At 51.9% G+C, this 20,046-nt stretch overlaps 1 pseudogene; it reads left to right on the forward strand.

Moving 5' to 3' along the window:
• The first annotated feature begins 17,677 nt into the window (after positions 1-17,677).
• LOC115502110 lies at positions 17,678-18,391 on the forward strand (annotated as a pseudogene).
• The last annotated feature ends 1,655 nt before the right edge of the window (positions 18,392-20,046 follow it).

Here is a 20,046-nt window from a genome sequence, read left to right on the forward strand (position 1 = left end):
GGCCAGGTGGGCAGCTCACAGCTGCTGGGTGGGCCTGCCCAGCCCTGGCACACGCGCTGACCTTCCCTCCTGCGTGCAGCCTGGCACAAGGTGAGGGCTGGGCACAAGTGCGCACGGCCAGGTGGGCTTTTTATGGCGTGGCCCAAGGAGGTCATTCTTATTAGCGGCTTTTACACAGATCGTTCACTTTATTTCTAGCTCCTTAGAGGCTTCAGCAGGAGCCAGACAGCCTCCTAGCTTTCTCCGGTGCTCCCCCTCCCCCTCCTCCTTCAAATCCTCGGGCTGAGCTCCTCCCGTCTTGTTTGTCTGCAGTGTGTCTCGGGTGGGGGTGGGGGGGGAGACATGCTAGCCCCAGCCGCCCCGATTCAGCCCCCCTCCCCTGGTACGGAGGATTCTGGCTTCCCGGTCCTCGTCGTCTTGATGCGCATTGCTTTCGATGGCAAACTTGAGGCTCTCTCCAACAGCTGCGAGGCGGGAGCCCGGCCCTCCCTCCCTAGCTCTGCAGCCCCCTCCTCAAAGCACCCCACCTCGCCCCAGCTCAGAAAGTGCCTGTGACTTGCCCACGAGGCCTTGCACCCACTCTTGGCCGAATGCATCATGTCTAGCGCTCCAGCCAGGCTCTGGGCGCCGTCGGGTGTGATGGACGCCATCGGGAGCGGGGCCGGGCTTGGGCTTTGGAGCCGGGAGACCCGCGCAGGCTCCCGCTCTGCCATCTACCATCGGTGCGTTCTTGCCAGGACCCTGGAGCCGCCAGTTTCCTCGCGGTCGAGTGCGGTGACAGCCCCCTCCCACCTCGGGGCGGGGCGAAGCCGCAGGCTCGTGAACGGGCTGGCCGGCTCTCTTCCTCCAGCCCCGGGGCGGCCCGGCGCCCGCTGCCCCAGAGGGCTGATTGCTCAAGTGGTCCAGCTTCCCGGGCCTCCGCCGAGCGGGTCGACACGCCCGCGCCTGGAACAGCCGCCCGAGGGGGCGGCCCGAGGACTGGGCGGGTGGTTCGGGGCCGACTCCTCGGAGGCCTGAGTTACCCGCCACGGATGGCATAGGCCGGCAGGCGGCCAGAGGAGGTGGGCCTGCTCCGCGGGTGGGCTCCCTCAGGCCTGCGCCAGGGCCCCGCCGTGCGCTCCCTCCGGCGGCGCGATCACAAGGCGTCTGCTGCCATCTGGTGGCGGCGCCCCGGCAGCTGCGCGCAGAGCGGGGCGGCGGGGCCCGGGGCGCGGCGGAGGCGGGGGTTCACGAATCCTCCAGCGCCCCAGAGCCTCTCACCGCCGCACAACGCAGCCAGGAAGCCCCACGCCTCTGCCACCTATGCGGCTCCGGATGCGCCCAGCAGATTGGGGTCCGGAGAGAGGCAGTGTGGTGCAGTGGTTGGCGCCTTGGCTTTGGTGCCAGCGCTAGGCTGTAGAATCAGACTTGCTACACCTCATCCGGGTATCCTGCAGCAGGCCCCTTCGCTCTCTGAACCATTTTCTCGTCTGTAAAAGAGGACGAAACAAGCGCGTGCCTTGCAAGGAGCCTTTGCAGAGTACTGCCTGGGCAAACGCAGGAAAAGCCCCAGGCCCATGGCAAAAAGCATAGTAAATGTTAGCTGTTTCTCCTATAAAATCCCTAGCTGCAAACACAAGGGACTCTTAAATACGGAGGACAAACAGGGTTGCCGGAGAGGAGGTGGCTGGGGGGTGGGCTAGATGGGTGATGGGCACTAAGGTGGGCGCTTGTTGTGATCAGCACTGGGAGTTGTATGTATGTGATGAATCACTAGGTTCCACTCCTGAAACCAATGCTACACTGCATGTTAACTAACTTGAGTTTACATAAATTTAAAAAAAAATCCTAAACTGCTCAGCTGCTCAGACTCCCTCTTCTCTCCCTCTCTCTCTCTCTCTCTCTCTCTGTCTCCCACTCTCTCACCCTCTCACCAGTGCTCAACGTTGGCCATATCAGGGATTTTCGGTAAACCAATTCGGTGCCAATGCCGACCTCCCACTCAGGTATAAGGTAACAAGGGTAAAGAGGGCGCCACCTCTATGCAGACAGGTGCACCTGGTGTCAAAGGTCCGCTGGGCCTTCTGCCTCCTAAGCGCCCAGAGGTTAATTCTCTGTTAGAACGAAAAGACTCTCCCAGCGGCTGCTCGAAAACCGGAGGCTCTGTGTGCAGCCTTGTGGACAGGGCCTATTTCCTGAGCTACGGGCGTCTGGGTGGCTCTTCTTCACTCCCTCCCAGGGGTCACAGACCAGGGGGTCCAAATCAGGGGTCATGATTTCTGACCCCCTTCCACAAAGGCCTCACTGAAGTAGATGCCTCATCCCTTTAGTAATCTGGTGGAGTAATTAAGGAAAATAAACTTTCCTTAAAAAGCGAAAGAGCCGTTTGGATCCATTCACACACGAGGCACTGTCCCCGAGACTCGGGTTTGGGGTGTGAGTGAGGCGTGTCTCACGCACCTTCCGCCAGGCACAGAGCTTTAATTACTTCTCAGGAGGCAGGAAGAAGGGGCCTATAGAAGCGGGCGTGACAGCCAGGTACGCCAGCAGGGAGGGGGACTTCTCAAGCAGCCGTTGCCGCTCTGCCTGTGAAAACGCCGGCTCCAATTCAAAGGTATCAAATATTTGCCTAGCTGTTCAACATTTCTTCAAATAATATACTCACGGCTAATTCATATCTAGACTCGATGTCTTCATCTCTCCCAGGCCTCCCTCCTGGATTAGCGTGTCTTGTCTATTCTGGGAGAAAGTTGTCCTACATTCTAAAAATAGGCACTGGAGTCTGGACACTGGCATGCACAGTCAGCAGAGGCTTTTTTACTTATCTTGAGGGCCGTCCTGTGGGGACAGGTGCAGCAGAGCCCAGAGACACATCCGTGAAACAGCCAGTGTGGGCACCCAGGTGCATGGAGGAGGCTGGGTCCTCGCGAGATGTCTGTTCTGGATGCTGGCTTCCGAGTGAGGCGGTGGTCTGTTCCCAAGGACCCCCCTCCCAGCCTGGCTCTTTGACATTTGAGGGCAGTACAAGACTTTCACGTCAGAGGCAAGGTCCTTTCTGTCCACATACAGGTCCCTTTCTTCCTCAGAGTTAGGAGCCCAGGATGTCCCTGTGTCAGCCAGGACCTGGCAGGAAGCAGGTGGCATGCTCGTTCAGGCCATTCAGGGAGAGCTTAATGAAGGGACGTCTTTACAAAGGGGAGCCCAGGAAGGAGGGATGGCACTCTGGGTCTGGTAACAGGGGGGGCTCTTCCCACCCTGGGTTGCAGGGCCCAGAGAGGAGAAGCCACCTGAATCTGGAGGTGGAGAGTGCCATCCGACAGGGGAGGTGATCTTGGGAGGAGAAGCCTGGGGAATGGCCACCCAACCACTCCCCGGTCCATGCCAGGGCTCCCCAAGCTCAAACCCACCCACAAGGCAGAGTTATGTGTGGATGTGTCCATGCAGGGGACCTGCTGGGGGAGGTAGTCAGAGCAGGTGAGGGAGGGTGCAGAAGAGGAGATGGTCAGCTCCCTGTCCCTTTCTTGGGACCTCTCCACCTCGCTCCCCACCTTCTGTCTCTCCTTGTACCAGTCATTATTTCTCTGATAGCCTCACCATCTGCATCTCGGACTGACTCCCCTTCTCTTTGTTTTCCTCCAGCTATATCTTCCCCACTTTCTGTGCCCTGAAGGAGGGCGGGTGGGTGCCCATGCCCCCTTCCCAATTGATGGAGTTGTAGGGGGTTCCAATAGTTCTCCCCACGGTCGCCTGCCAATGCTAGAGGAGGGGGAGCAGCCTGGCCCTGGAGACCGGCTTCATGTGACTCTCTGCTCTTCCTCCTCTGCACTGCTCTAAATGAGGCCAATCAGGGCTGCTTTCATTTTATTACTTCAAGGACTTCCTCATCCACTTCCTTTCATCCTTCTTGCCGCTCTGGCCTGGAATTAGGGAGGAGGAGTTGTAGAACCTCTAACGGCCCCACAGCCCTAATGAGAGCTCCCCCTGCCCAGCCTGCACACGTGCTGTGGGGGGCCTGCGCTCAAGGAGTCACAGCAGATGGGGGCTGGACCCACCACCCATTCACACAGTCACTTGACAGAATGCACCCAGGGCCACCGCACTCGGGCCCTGCGTGAGACCCCGGTTGTATATACAACAATGAAGGATTTAGTGTCTGCTCTTGACAAATACAGATATGTACCCTGTGTACTGTGTGACACAATGCATAAGCTCGTCTAAGCCTTAATTTCCTCTTCTGTTAAATGGGGGAGACATCCCTAACCCCAGGCTTGCTTAGGGGTGATGTGAGATCACAGGGGGGCTGTTAAGTGACAGCAACTTGTGCCCCATCCATGTACATAAAAGGTAAAACCTCAAAAGGAAGGTGGGGCCTCCCAGTTGGGGGCCAAGGATGCAGACCTCAGACAGCAGGGGGAAGGACAGATGTGGACCCAGACCTCCAACTTCAGCTCTGGTTTTAAATGGAATAAAATAATCCCCCGAATAAATAACCCCTCTATGAGGCAGGTCCCCTTGTGAGGTCACTCCTAGTAACAGATCTCACCACGGCACAGAGAATATTCTGCTCCCCCTATCTGGGGATGATATATACAGCCAGCTAATGCAAAATGAATTTTCATGTTATTTTTGCTTATTTTTTAAGTCCATTGGGTGCATCGCGGCTGATCGCTGTTCTGACATTTTTCTTCCCTCATTAAGAAAGATGCCCCTGGTGAGTTACCTGTGTCGGGCTCAGAGCAGAAAATAAATATCGCTGGCATCCACTTTCCTGTGCTCTCTGGGTGTAATTAAGAAAAAGGCACCTGCAGGAGACAGAAAGAACAGGGCAGAAAACGGCCAAGTGGTTACCCTTCACAAGAACTTTAAAACCATGGTCTTTAAAACCATCCGAATGTCACCCCTTCCATGACCTCCTTCCTGACCTGTTGGGGCCTCCCTCCACCTTTGCACCCTAACGCTATTCCGTTCCACTGTGGTTTGCTTTCCTTTAGCATATATATCTCTTATCCCTGCTGTGGTAGACAGCCCTGTTCTTCCCTCTGTCCAAGGTACCTGATTTTCTTTTGGGACCCACAGTTCCTGGGAACCCCATGCAATCTGGGTGGAGCCTGCCTGTGCCCCAGGAGACAACCAAACCAGGGCAGTCAGACTTGTCTCAGGACTTGCCAGGAAATGCTTCATGAAATACTCTTGGGCTGAAGCTTAGCCTGGGGCCATGGCCATTTTGACTTCGGGGAGAAATTGTCTTGAGAAGGAAGCCAGCCAGGGGTGCCTGGCTGGCTAAGTCAATAGAGCATGCGACTCTTGATCTCAGGGTCTTGAGTTTGAGCCTTACATTGGTGGTAGAGGTTACTTTTAGGAGGAGGAGTAGGAGGAGAAGAAACTGGACTGCTGAGCCTCTCATGAGAACTTGGGACCCGGTGTCCCATGTGTGCCCTGGATCTGGAGCCTGCTGGATCTTGCAGACAGGCATTATGGGGACCCTCCCATCTTGCCTCACTCTCACTGTGCCCAGCCACTGCCTATGGTTCAGGGAGCTTGTCATTGGGTCTGTCTCCAGAGGAGGCAGAGCTGGCACCATGGGCTCAGTGCTCAGGGCTGCAGCTCAGGAGCGTTGGTAATGCCCTGGCTTCCTGGTTTACAGCCAGAAGTGTTCCATAAATGGCACAGCTCCTTCAGTGAGCTAAGTCCCCACTTCCTGCTGGGTCTGATGCCCCCACCAGTGATCTCAGAACCCAGGGTGTGAGACCCAGTTCATCCCCTGGGCCAGCTGACCTGCTTCGGGCCACATTTGCCACCTTCACCTTGGGCTTTTGTTCTGCATCTCTGCAGAGGGCTCGCATGCCAGGGTTTCTCTTTCTGTTCTGATCCCGCTGCCCCACTTTGGGCCCCTTTCCCCTGTCTTGTCTTGTCCTCTTTCCTCTATAACCTTTAGTCATGTTCACCAAATTGTGAGCATCTATGAGGCACCTGGTGTACACAGCCCGAGCAGAGGCTTCCCTGACAGCCTGTGTGACTTGAGTTCCCGCGGTGTTCTCTCTCAGGGTGCCCCATTCTTTTCCTACGCAGCAGTTATCACCCTTTACCATTGTTTTTTGTAAGTGTTTTTTTTGTTTACTGGATTCACTGCTGTCTCTGTAGTTGTTCAGTTCTCAGAAGACGGAAACTTTTATTGTTTTTCGCCTTACACTTAAGTCAGGGACTGGCACACAGGACCCTCAAGAAACAGCCATGGCATGACCGTGTGGGTGAACGTGAGGGGGCCGGGCCCTGGCCCTGGTGCTGAAGCGCAGCATTGCAGACTGGGCCTGAGGCTGTTCCCACAAGGCTGGGCATCGGGTGGGCGGAGTGCTGTGGGGTGAGGGGTGGACCCAGGCCTCCAGACAGCTGTGGTGTGGAGTGTCCTTGTGCAGACCAGACCCAGAGCCCAGAGCCCTGAGAAGACATGGAGCCTGCTGGGTGGACATGCTCACATGCTCTTGTGGCTGAAACACAGGGATTTCAGAGAGATGTAGAAGTGGGAGAATGGGGAATTCTGTTCACTGTTCAGTCATGTTCATCTGCTGATTGCTCTCTGGTCACAGCTCCCCAGGGAGAAAGGCAGCTCCCTGGGTCCCTGGGGCAGAGGTGGGCTGTGATGCCTCTGGTCTAAACTGCATCATTTGGCACAGGGCTGCTCTGCATGACAGGTGACTAATAATGCTTCTCCCCCTCAGGATATGGCTTGTGAGTGTCCAAGTGTCCTATGTGCAGTGCCCAGTTTCAGGTCTGGGATTAGTGTGGTGGGCAGAGTAGCCCAGTGAATGACCTGGCACCCATCCAGCATAACGTTATCCAACAAAGGAGGGTTGATTTTATCCCAAGGGGCCACCTCAGTGGTCTCTAAATGTGCTATTCACACCTCTGGTCTGAATTGCAGCCTTACCACTTAGTGGTGAGCGGTGTGGGCAAGGTCCTTGACTTTGCCCAAGCGCACTTCCTGCACCTGAGAAAACTCTTGTGAGGCGTGGGGGGGCTTGTCGACACCTGGGCCCACAGTGAGGCCATCTCCCCATGGCTGCCCCCCGCCCTGGGCTTGGGGCTCCTCTGCCTCCTCCGCAGCTTTGCCTCCAGTACAGCAGGTAGCAGCTGCCCGTGCCAGTGTCTGTAGAGCACGCGTTCTCGGCCTCCCTGCCCGGTTGTGCTCCTGGACGGCAGGGACCTGGTATGTCTGGATGCTGTCCTTCTTCCTGCTTTACCACCGAGGGCCCAGCACCGGGCCTTGTGCATGCTTGGTGCTCAGAAGGCATTTGATGAGTGAGTGGTGTATAAATGACTAATAGGAATTCAATCCATGTTAGCAGAAATACCAAACCGTTTGCTAACTTCCCCCAAACTACCTGCCACCCTTCATCAGCACTTGGCCCGCCAGCAGGGAGAAGGACCTTTACCTAGTCTTGGGACCAGCCAGCCAGGAGAGCGAGGCCCACCCGGCTTAGCGCCTCGAGCCACAGATGCAGGACTGATGGTGCCCTCAGAAGCTCACACTGGGCCTTCTCAGGGCCCCATCTGTAGAGGGAGGTCTTTCTGTAAGCAGCTGCAGTGGAGCCCGGAGGCTGCAGGGGCTCCACGCCCCCTGCCTTCTGTGTTGGCCAGTAGATGGGGAGCTAGTGACCAGACCCAGCTCCCTCTCCCGCACATGTGGGCCAGTACTTGGAATCTATGACGCCTGATGAAGGCTGCGTTAGCCAGGCTCCCAATGGGGAGCCAGTCTCTGCCATTTTCAGGAGCCAGGCAACCCTGAAAGCCAGGGCTCCGGGGGCGAGGAATGAGGTTTCGACTTTAAATCTGGCCGTTCTCATGTCACTCCAGCCCCGTTCCCCAGAAATAAGCTGGTCCAGTCTGCCATCTTTCCAGACAGTTCCTGTTGAAGCAGAAATAGTCCAAATTCTAAATGTCTAGACACTGACATATGGGGTTTCTTGATATTGTTTTCATACAGGAAAACTTGCTCTGAAAAACACAGCTACACACAGCCACTCATACACCACCGGCCCCACGCACAAAATCCTGATTTTCAAAATGTTCAGAGCCCTTCCTGAACTTGCCTGAGAGATGATGTCGTCAGAGTTTGTTACTGGGGAGTTTTAGAGATCTTTCTTTAAACACACACATGTGCACAGGCACCCCGATTAAACACACACACGTGCACAGGCACCCCAACACACACAACACTGACAATTTGTCTTCTCTCATCTTCCAAACAGCAGGGGGGTCCGGCCCTTGAATATGTATGGGCCTTTGCTGCATGCTAGAAAATGAGGCACCTGAGTTCATGGGAGCTGTGAACAGAGGGCAGACAGCCCAAGGATGGGAGACAGGTGCCCTAGACAGGGAACCAGGACATGACACTGGGAAGTCTCTTTAGCTCATTTTGTTCATCAGTAAACTGGGAATAGTAGTTCCTTCCTTGCTTGCGAGATGTGAAAATCTCTGCAGGAGATTGGATAAACAGAGGTTGCCGCTGTGACGTTGGAGATGGGAAAGCAGCAAGAATGACCATCTGGGCTCTGGAACGAGCTGTCTGTGCTTGAATCTTGCCTCTGCCCATTGCTAGCTATGTGACCTTGGTGGAGCTACTTAACCTTTCTGTGCCTCTGGCTCCTCAGCTATAAAGTACCGATAACATGAATAGCTGTGACCTCATCAGGTTTTCGTGAGGACCGGATAAGTTCATAGGAGTTGGCTGGTCCGTGCGGAGGCGCTGACACCCAGTGCCTGGTGTGCCATAATTACTGCCTCCTCAGTAGGGTCCCTCTTTCTACCCAGTCTTCTCTAGGACATGGCCCTCACACCTGGGCCTCCCAAGGGTCAGGGGAAGCCTGGGCCACTTCCACTTGTGCAAGCGTCCAGTATATTAAGTCATAACAAAATGCCAAAGCAAGGTTACACAAGTTAAGGTAAACTGAATACATTTACATAAAGCAATTCAGTGGTTTTCAACAGATACACAGAGACTCCCTGGAAACCCTCACTGGACACAGTGGCAACACTATGATGTTCGTCAGGAATGGATGGCCTGGGAGAAAAGGTTCTCCTTCCCTTTGCCCTAGCCTGCCCTTAACAGGCCCTGTCTTGAGGTATTCGTGTATCCCATAAATAGGAAGAACAGAAATATCCCTGACTTCCAGCCTGGGCAGAGGCAGAGACTAAGGGCTGGGGGGTCCGGAGGATGGCTAGTGCCCAGCTGGGAACCTGCATTTCCCTGGAGCATGCTAAGGTGCTGGGTGGCCGCAGGGAGGAAGCAGGTGGGGTGCCCTGCACAGCTGTGTGCGGAGGGGCCATGGGGGGGGGCAGTCGGAGCAGCCACATCAGGCAGGCCATGGACTTGTTGCTGGACTGGCCTCCTTGGGAAGCACCCCCTCCTCCCCAGTCACCCCAGGGTTGTCCAAGAGCCTGGGGAGGATGATTTAAAATGACTTGCAGCTCGGGGCTCCTGGCTGGCTCAGTTCGATAAGCATCCAACTCTTGGTTTCGGCTCAGGTCATGATCTCGCAGTTTGTGAGTTAAAGCCCCACGTTGGGCTCTGCGCTGACTGCATGGAGCCTGCTTGGGATTCCTTCTCTCTCTCTCTCTCTCTCTGCCCCTCCCCTGCTCACACACTTTCCCTCAAAATAAATAAACAAGCTTAAAAAAAATAAAAAATAAAATAAAACGACTAGCAGCTTAAATGACTCCAAAAAGTTTCTATTCCCAGTGTGTCCCCATGTTCCCTGGGATTGAGTGACAGGAGTTCAGTTTTACAAATCTAGCCAACACCCAGCTCCTGTGGTGGCAGGAAGCTCCAGCTTCTACACCTGCTTCCTCCCTGGTTGGCCCTCTCCCTGACTCCCTGGGACCTGGGGTGTTCTCTGTCTGCATGATCTGCTCTACAGGTGTCTTGGGGCTCAGCCAGGAAGTTCCTGGACGGCAGGGTCAGAATCTGGTTCTCATCTTCTTCCCAGGATCCCCACCTAGCCCCTGGGTTCCTCAATCCTGGTTGTGCATGGCTGTCACCTGGGGGGTGGGGGTCTTTAAAATGCCAGCACCTGCTTCGGCACCCCCCCCACCCCCAATGCAGAACAACAGTGCATGTCACCCCAGTCAGGCCCAGGCATGCCTCAGTTGCATATTTGACCTGCACGCCCACTACGGAACCTAAACCCAGGCTGGGGGCTGCTTCCAGAAGGGTTCTGAGAAGAGGATTCAGGTCCAGAGAGGTAGCTTTCCAGCACAGCCACAACAGGAATGCCAGCAGGTGACAGAGACTCTTTGCACCGTGAAGGCTGTGAGTCTGATCAAACAAGATTTAGCTCCAAATCCAGCCTGCTTTACCCAAGTACAACTGTGGGCCAAGTGCTTGTTCGGGCATTATCACCTCCCTCCTTGCCACAACATACCCATCTTTTTGAGTGTATGGGGCCAGAAGGGCTCTGTGTTAGAACAGGGAGCATCAGGCTGGCAGGGAATCCATCCCGGCTTGTTCCCAGGGAATTGATCTTTATGCAGAGTGGCTCGAATGCCCATACATCCTTTGGTCCAGCTTGGAGTTTCCCAAACTCGAGCACACATAAGTTTTACTGCGCAGAACTGGGAGCCTGGAACTATACATGCTGTGCCGTGGGTGATTCCGGGGGCCTTCAGGGTAACACTGACGTGTGCAGAACTCTGCGGTGACTGGGGGCGGCAGTCTGACAGCCCGGCTGCAGTGACCTGCCCACCTCCTGCTCCCCATGTCATTTCCACTTGGCTCCCTTCTCTCTCTCTCTATCCTCGGCCATCAAGACTTTCTCTTGTCCCTTACCCGGCCAGATTTGTTCACAGCTGCAGCCACAGCACCTACAATTGTGCCTGGGGCAAGGTTCTTTCCTGATGAGCATTTGTTGTTCTTGACAAATGCTGACGATGGCAGGTGCTCCCAGAGCTAACAGTGAATTTGGGTGGATGGACGGGACAGACGGTCAGCTCAGGACCCCTGTGGGAAGTTCTGGGGATGCCCTGCCCCTGCCCTTCAGCATTCGCTGTTCCCCGCATGCAGCTGAGCCTGTGCCTGGCGCTCTGCTTGGGGACCCGAGATGGCCTGGCCGAGGGGGCCTGCTGCGCCTGTGTGCAGAGCAGGTGGGAAGTGCCAGCTGTTGCAACTCAGGGAATAGCCTCCAGTGGATGACAAAAGAAGCTGTGGATAAATAGCCCAGTTCCCTTGTCCTCCGGATGGGCTGTGTCCCAGGTGTCCCCGCGGTAGGACTGCGTGCGTTCCTCCACTCCGGACTGGCCTCCTTCCTTCCGCTTCCCTGCCTCACAGTGCCAGCCTCCCACGGACATTGCCTGGAAGAACCACCCTTGGCTCAGTCTACCCAGCAGCCTTTCAGTGAAGGAGCCACCCAGGGCGAGGGAGGCACCCTGAGGCTCTAATGACTGCTTGGGGAGAGCCCGTCCCTAGGAGGACACTGGTGACCTGGTGGTTCCCTTTGCTCTAGTGCTGGATCTCAGGTTCCTGGGGAAAGTGACTGCTTTGGCTTCCTGGCTTGGACCCACAAACTGAACAAGGTGAAAAAAGTTGTCATTTGGAAAAGTCTTGTGGCCAAAGGCTGCAGGGGGATGGGGCTTGGGAGAGACGGGGCTGAAATGCCTGGAGAAGCCGGGGAAGCCGCTCCTTCCGGAACAAACTTCCTAGCCCGGACACAGGCGACAGCCACCCGTGGGAGCAAAGAAAGTTTCGCTGCTCCTCCCTCCCAGAGATATTTCCAAGAGCTTTATTTTTCTCGCCAGTTGGCTAAGAAGCAAAAAAGGAACAATAGATTCAAGCTGAAATAATTTGCATTTATGATGAACACAAGGAATATCTACCTTGCATTTTCCTAAAAAAGAAAAATTAAACCCCGTTTTTAATTAACTGATAAACTATTAATCAAATTTTTGCAATGTTAGGTGACACATTATTCATTTAGATAGAATGACTGTGAACTTAAACTAATCAAATCTGATTTGCCCACATAGGCTTGATTGAAATACATTTTAACTAGCATATACAAAGAGAAAATCTTGGATTTCTTACCTAATCTTCAGAGTATACTGCTGAGTTAATAAGGGCAGTTTTTTTTTTTAAATGAGACCACCATTTCTTCATCTGCATATCAAAATCAAGAGGAACTTAATTGCAAAACACATATTCCTGAAATCTAATCATTACACTGCTTTAGGGTATTTTATTGAAGCATGTTAAATTATGGACAGAATATTAATGATGGAGCTAATCAAACCCAATTAGTCACTTCTAACAATAGTCACATAAATATACAAGTCAGGTACTAAAGTACTGTAGATATGATGTAAAATTGTTAAAATATTAAATGTATGGGATATTTATGAAATATTCATGTAGAATTTAAAGCCAAAAATTATCGGATAAGTCACTTTAAAGAAAACAAGTTTGGCAGTGTCCTACGATATTTGGCTAGAATTCACAAGTTTTCACCTATTCTCCAGGTACATTTGAATCCAGGGGATTAGCGAGTCTATAATCAATCAATCAGCAAATTCTAATAAGATGACTTACCATATTCATGACCCAGTATTTCACTCCTGCATCCAGAGACTTTTTTCAGTCTTTTGTTTTCTGACTTTTTCAAGGCCTGGTGGAAGGGTAGGTCTGGAGTCTCAGGGCCTTGGGAAAGCTGATGGAAGGCTGGATAGAGTGCTCTGGGTCCATGGCGTTTCCTCCCCACCCCCATCCCCATCCCCAGGGCGAAGCCAGGCAGGACAAGGCAGGGAAGCTGCTGTCTGGTGGACCTTCTCCTCCTCCCATTGGTGAGGTGTCAGGAAAGGATGCTAAGAGGCCCAGGGGAGTTCCGGCTGTGGCCTATGAGGAGTCTTGGTGGAAGATTCCAAGCCCGGGAGCTGGACCAAAGCAGGTAGGCAGCACCAGATATGGGAATCCCCTCTGCAGAGACCTCCCCCTGCCCTGTTCCCTTCCAAGCGTGGCTGCATGGTCCCAGACCAGCACCCACACAGGCCTGCATGGCAATTTCACCCAGGGCTAGCTCCCAGGGCTTCACTAGTCAAGGAAGCTGTCAAGCTTCACAATTCTCTTTACTGGCCCTCGTCCGATCCTAGTGTCCCATCCAGACCCCTGCTTTCCCCTCTCCTGTCCCTCTTTCCAGAACGCTGCCCTCCTGCCTCTCATGCTGGAGTCTCAGTTCTGGGCAGACAGTGGTCCTGTGGCACAGGTCCCTGCTCTGGCCAAACATCCCAAGTGACGCAGTAGAGCGATAGTAGCCGCTGTCCCCCCGACCCATGCATCTCCCCGTCTATCTATCATATAAACCAAGGAGGAGCATGTCCTAGACCCTGTGCTGGACCCTCCCCGGGGAGCACAGAAACGAGGCAGAAGTTGTACTGCTTTTTCCTGTACATCACGCATGTTCCTGCTACAGATAACGGCATCTCCGTTTTCCTTCAAAGAGCCCCTCTGCCCCCACTTTGAGCCTCTAAGGTTTGGGGGCTGCTCCACTCCCTGGAGTCACAGTGGGCAGATGACCCAGGCCTGCCAGTAGTGCTCCACCCCTTCGTCCCTGTGATAGGCTTCCGGGTGGGAATGTGATCTGGATGTAATCTTGGGGGTTTTGCTGGAACTATAAGGAAAGAGAACCCCTTTTCTGCTGGGGCGTCCTGGGAGCAGAGGCTGGGGCCGCAGCACACACAGAGACTAACGCAGAGGAGAGAACAAGTCCCGACGACATTGCTTGAGCTCCCCAATTCCGCTGTGCCCGAAAGTCTAGTTACCTGCGCCAATAAGTCTCCCCTCTTTTTCTTTTTTTTTCCCTTAGCAGGTTGGAGTTGTGTTTCCTGGCACTTGCAACCCAAAGAGTCACGGTTAATGGACAGGAGAGAAACAGAAGAGGTACAATCTAGATGCTCAGATGAGGTAGTGTGCGGTGTCAGCAGCAGGACACGGCCTTGCAGCTTCTGCAGCTTGTGGGACAGGAAGGTGGACAGAAATCAGGCTCTGGTTCTTGACTGACAGGTCACCCCCGGGTGCCCCTTTGTGATCTGTGAGGGAGGACAAGTGGAGTAAACGTGGTCACCCTGCGAGAGAGGGGATCATGGTGTGGACACATTGAGCATCATTGTGGCATCCAGGGCCCGGCGTGTGGCTCAATGAACAGTTGCAGGTGTGCACAGGTTGATATATTCTAGCAAGTTTACATGCCAGACTAGTACTGAAGATACAAGCTCCTTCTGGCAAGAATCCCCTTCTTGCCTGGTACCCATGGCTCTCCGCGGATGGCCCCAGGCATACTCCCGCTGTGGTTGCACCTCTGAGTTTATGAGTGCCCGAGCACCTTCCCCAGCCTCTGGAACCCTCCATCCCTCTGTCTTCTCCTTCCGCGAGGCCCAGAAGGACACCTCCTCCATGAAGCCTGCCCTTGGATCTAACTTGTTTTTATGGATCTCTCATGACCTTGGCTTTCCATGCCTTGGAGTGGGAAGGGGAAATCTTGGGGCAGACGCGACATCCACGTTTGGGTGGAGGCAGCAGCGGAGACTGAGGGTTAGACTACAGATGCAGAGTTAAAAATAAAGAGCTTAGCAGAAGCCAACCACCTCCACCAGAGATGAGCAGGGGAATTTGCAGCAGGGCCATGGGACTCCTCATAGGACATGGAGTTGTGTTCACATCATGCACTTCTTTGTTTCTTTTTAAGTTTTTAAAAATGTTTCTTTATTTTTGAGAGAGAGACAGAATGCCAGCGAGGGAAGGGCAGAGAGAAAAGGAGGCACAGAATCTGAAGCACACTCTGGGCTCTGAGCTGTCAGCGCAGAGACCAACTCGGGACTCGAAGCCATGAACCATGAGAGCATGACCTCAGTCGAAGTTGGACACTTCGACTGAGCCACCCAAGTGCCCCTCACTTCATGCACTTCTAATCTCTATGGACAGGGCGATGCCCTTGACCTGAGTGTAGGCCTGCAACCCAGGTCTCCTACCAGACCATGAGCCCCCAAGGGCAGGCAAGGAGCTGGCCTGTTTCTATCAGCCTTCTGGTGACATCAGGACTGTTGGTTGGCAGACAACTCCAGACTCTGAGAACTTTCCGGAGGCTCTGGGACCCCAGTCTCGTGTTTCCCAAACCAGGCTCTAATTGAGATTTAGTTTGGGGTCAGCATGTGGCCTACATTTGTGGGCCATTGGTACAACTTCACACCAGGCTAAGTTGCCTTTTTGTTCATGTATTTTTGAATAATTTTTAAAAATAAGATAATAATCATAAATTCATAAAAATCATAAACACCAGTTAACATTTTTATTTTTGCCATTTCTGTCTCACACATAGATGCCTGATGCCAGGCACCGTGTGATGTCCAGGTAGTGAGTGTCCTTCTTCATGTTTCCTTGGCCACACGTGTAAGCATCTCTAGGAATCATCCAGAAGTGCCATAGCACCTTTGCCTTTGTTCTTTATTGCCAGATTTACATTCCCACCATAATGTGCGAGGGTTTCTCCAGACCTTCTCTGACCCACGGTATCATTAGGCTTGAATGTTTTTTCTTATCTCATAGGTATGAAATAGTAGCTCATGGTTGCCTTAATGTGTATCTTCCATGTGCCTTTTCAGGCAATTTTTAATCCACCCCATCATCACGCTGGTCTCCTCCCTCCCAAGACTGGGCTCCTGTAGGAGGCACAGCTGCTGTGGGTTTCAGGTAAGCAACTTAGCCTCCATGTCCTTGTCTGTGAAATGGACAAAACAATGGCTAATTCATGAGGTTTAGACAATGCAGACCAGCTATTTCAGCCTCGTAGGGTCCAAAGCTGATGAGTGGACCACAGTCTGTCTTACTTCTGCAAGGAATCAGGCCTGGGGTGACACTCTCATTTTTGTCAAGAGGAAGGGAATCTGCATTGATGAGTCCAGGGTGCCATTTCAATTCAAGCAGAGCTTCTCTGAAGCTGGGGTGGCAGAGACAAGTGAACCTTCTCCCTGCAGCAAGCTGGGGAGGAGGAGGTGGGCAAGGAGGAGGAGAGCAGGAGCCACATTCAGAGTCCCATTTTTGGGGGTTGGAGAACCTGTGTGCTTCAAGGTCCCCTGCTCCCTGTTGGCAGGCCTCCATCTGTTCTTCATATATCCCAGGCACGTGGCCTTTCCTACCTGGGGGCCTTGGCAGAAGTATGAAGGGGAGGCAGAGCCCAGGGTCAGGTCAGGCTGACACCACCAAAAGGAAGCATCTGTTGTGGGAGACATACCTGACAGATGATTTATTTCTGCCCTAAGTTCCCCAACGGCCCAGCCTTATCTCTGCTTTGCAAAGCCTCCCAGGCCCCAAGGCAGAAGAACTCTGCTTCACTCAAGGCAGCAGAGAACCATCTAGGGGACTGCCTGAATTTCCTAGAAAATTTTTCTGGGAACATCCCGAAGCAACCTGTTAGCCATCAAGGCACCAACAAATTACCTGAACTTTTCAACTACCCGAAAAGCAGTAGCAAATCACCTTCAAAGGCACTCATTTCAGAGGTACAATTTGATGAGTTTTGGCAAATACGTACACTTGTCTAACCAGACCTAAACCTTCCAAAATGCATGATTTCTATGGGCTTTGATCCAATTAGTTGAAAACATGAAATTGCAGTTTTTCCCAATCAGTGAGCAAGAACACTGACCCACATCAGGGAAGACCAGCATTCCCTGGCTGGATTTTAACAGAAACTATAGTTGGTAGACAGACTGGAAAGTGAGCACATGACTTAGTGATGCCTGTTCCCCATTTGGATTCACATAGCTTTCTGAAGTGCCTTTTTAGTTATCGAAACCATGAAGCCAAGTATCAGGAACCAGGCTTCCGAACTGCTGCCTCACAAAGTGTTCATCAAGATTTTCGAAAATAATGAAGAACAATTAATCACATTGGCACTCATTAGGAATATCATAATTAATATTTGGGTGAGAGCAAAACGGTTGTGTTAATAAATATATTATTTTAAATGTTGTTTATCTTGTCTTTGTAAAATGTGTATTTTGTGTGTGTCTTGTTACAAATGAATGAAATAGTACCATAGGATACAGCAGACCCAGAGACAAGGACCTGGGTACGGGTTGGTTGTTCATCTGGGAGGTGGTTTCAGGAAGTGGGAGGGAGGCCATGGGGTAGGGAGACAGAGAAGGATGCAGTAGTAATGGGTTGGCTCACTCCCACAGAGGTTGTGTGAGGCTTCATGAGGAATGCATTCCAAGCATCCCATAGAGAGATGGGGAAGTTGGGAAATTGTCCTTTGGGACACTTTCCTTCTTTGGTTGAGAGTTGCTCTTGGGATGTTAACTTTTTGCCACTTTCAGGCTCCCCGAAAGCTTGGGTGGTGCTGGAAAAGCCTTTAGTCTGACAACCATTGGTGGTGGAAGCTGTCATCTGTGTGGGAAGGAACCACCCTAACTGTTTCCAAACTCAGCCATGGGCTGAGGAGATATGGGGTGGCCATCTACAGTGTTCGCTAAAAGTTCTGTCTGTACTTGTAAATATCTGACTGAAAACATGCATCTAAAACTGAATGGAGATCACTAACCCGGAGACTGTTCAGAAGGCCATGATCAACCAGTGACTGGGAACCACTGGTCTTTGAATCCAAACTCCACCCTTGTTATTAACAGTGAACGCATGTCTTTGCTTTAGGTGGCACATGGCAGCAAGATGGTGGGACAAATTTCCAAGAAGAGGAAGTTTGCGGCCGATGGCATCTTCAAAGTTGAGCTGAATGGGTTTCTCACTCGGGAGCTGACTGAAGATAGCCATTCTATAGTTGAGGTCTGAGTTACACCAACCAGGACAGAAATCATTATCTTGGTCACCAGGATGCAGAATGTTCTTGGGCCAGTGGATCCAGGAATTGAGTGTTGTGGTTCAGAAGAGGTTTGGTTTCTCTGAGGTCAGTGCAGGGCTTTATGCTGAAAACGTGGCCACAAGAGGTCTGTGTGCTATCATCCAGGCAGAGTCTCCACCTACAAACTCCTAGGAGGCCTTGCGGTGTGGAGAGCGTGCTGTGGCGTCCACTCATCACGGAGAGTGGGGCCAAAGGCTGTGAGGTCGAGGGGTGTGGGAAACTCTGAGGACAGAGGACTAAATCCATGAATTTTGTGGATAGCCCGATGATTCACAGGGGGAACCCTGTTAACTAGTACTTTAACACTGCATGTGCTGCTGAGTCAGGGTATGCTGGGCGTCAAAGTGAAGACTGTGTTTCCCTGGGACCCAAGTGGTAAGACTGGCCCTAAGAAGCCCCTGCCTGATCACGTGAGCATTGTGGAACCCAAAGATGAGACACTACCTACCGCTCCCCTCTTGGAACAGAAGGGTGGGAAACCAGAGTCACCTGCCATGCCACGGCCAGTGCCCATAGTGTAACAGGGTCTTGTTGGCAGCCGGATCTGGAGTCTGGATATGGCTTTGTAAATACTTTTAATAAAATCTTTAAAAAAGAAAAAAAAAAAAACAGTGAAAGCACACCTGTCCTTCCTGGCCACAATCCACCCCGTTCCCCTGGCACCTAGCCCAGATTATTTTATGGGTGAACTCAGTTAAATCGTTAAGGAGCAGACAATAACCATGCTGCTTAAACTGTCCCGGAGCACGAAAAAGACCTACTATGTTCCTAGACAGAAAAGCTCGCTATTGAAATTATGGTCATTCCCTTTGTATTATTCGTCAGATTTAATGTCATTCTAATCAAATGAAGAGAAAGTTGTTTTGTCAAAATTGTTATGCCTTTCTTTTAAACCCTCTTGAAAGGCACCCCTTAATGCCTTTGATTTCTATTTTTTTTAATTTTTTAAAAGTTTAATTATTTTTGAGAGAGACAGAGCATGAACAGGGGAAGGGCAGAGAGAGAGGAAGATATAGAATCTGAAGCAGGATCCAGGCTCTGAGCTGTCAGCACAGAGCCCAACACGGGGCTTGAACTCGTGAACTGAGCAATCATGATCTGAACCAAAGTTGGATGCTTCACTGACTGAGCCACCCAGGAGCCCCTGAATTCTATTTTTAATCCACTTAATTCAGGTATAATTTCCATACCCACAAAAAAATACTTTAAGCATCCACTTAAAGCATACAATTTGATGAGGTTGGCAGATGTATGCGCCTCTGAAAGTGGCCCCACAGTTGAGACAGAATATTTCCATCACCTCCAAAGGTTTCCTCGCGCCCCTTTCTCTCCACCCTTCCCTCTCTCGGCCACAATCCCAACAACCACTGATCCATTTTCTGTTATCAGGGATCAACTTGCTTTTTCTAGATTTTACATAAGTGGAATTATGCAGTATGTGTCTGGCATCTTTTATGCGGCACAATTATTTTGACATTTGTCCATGTGGTTTGTTCATGTTCATGACCAGGTAGTTTTCCATTGCACAGATATACCACATTTTGTTCCCCTGTTATATCATGTATGTTGCTTCCAGGTTTTGACTGTTGCAAATAAACAGTGAATATCTGTGTACAAGCCTTTGTGGGCATGGATCAGTTTTCTATTGCTGCTGAAACAAATTACCACAAATTTAGGGCTCAAAACATTAGCCATTTGCTATCTCACCATTCTGTATGTCAGAGGTCTGGGTACAGAATTGCTCATTGGGACCCTCTGCTTAGGGTTTCCAAGGCTGAAGTCAAGGTGTTGGACATCGTTGGGTCTCATCTGGAAGCTCTGTGGGGAAGAGTCCAAGTTCATCTGTTTCCTTGCAGCTGTAGGGCTGAGGTCTCATTTCTTTGCCAGCTTCCAGCCAAGGCCAGCCTTTGGGCTTAGAGAATGCCCCCTGGCTCTTCCTCATGGCCACCTGTGTCTCAAAGCATCAAAGGCACATCAAATTTTTCATATGCTCAGAATCTCTCTGACTTCTCTCCTGCTACATCTCTACTGACTCCAGCTGGAGAAAATTCTCTGCTTTTAAGAGTTCATGTGATCATATTTTCCCATATGATACAGGATGATCTCCCTTAATTACATTTGCAAAACCCCTCTTGCCATATTCATAGATTCCAGGGATTAGAGTCTGAACATCTTA

The sequence above is a fragment of the Lynx canadensis genome, chromosome E2 (assembly GCF_007474595.2).
Source record: "Lynx canadensis isolate LIC74 chromosome E2, mLynCan4.pri.v2, whole genome shotgun sequence".
Taxonomy (NCBI): domain Eukaryota; kingdom Metazoa; phylum Chordata; class Mammalia; order Carnivora; family Felidae; genus Lynx; species Lynx canadensis.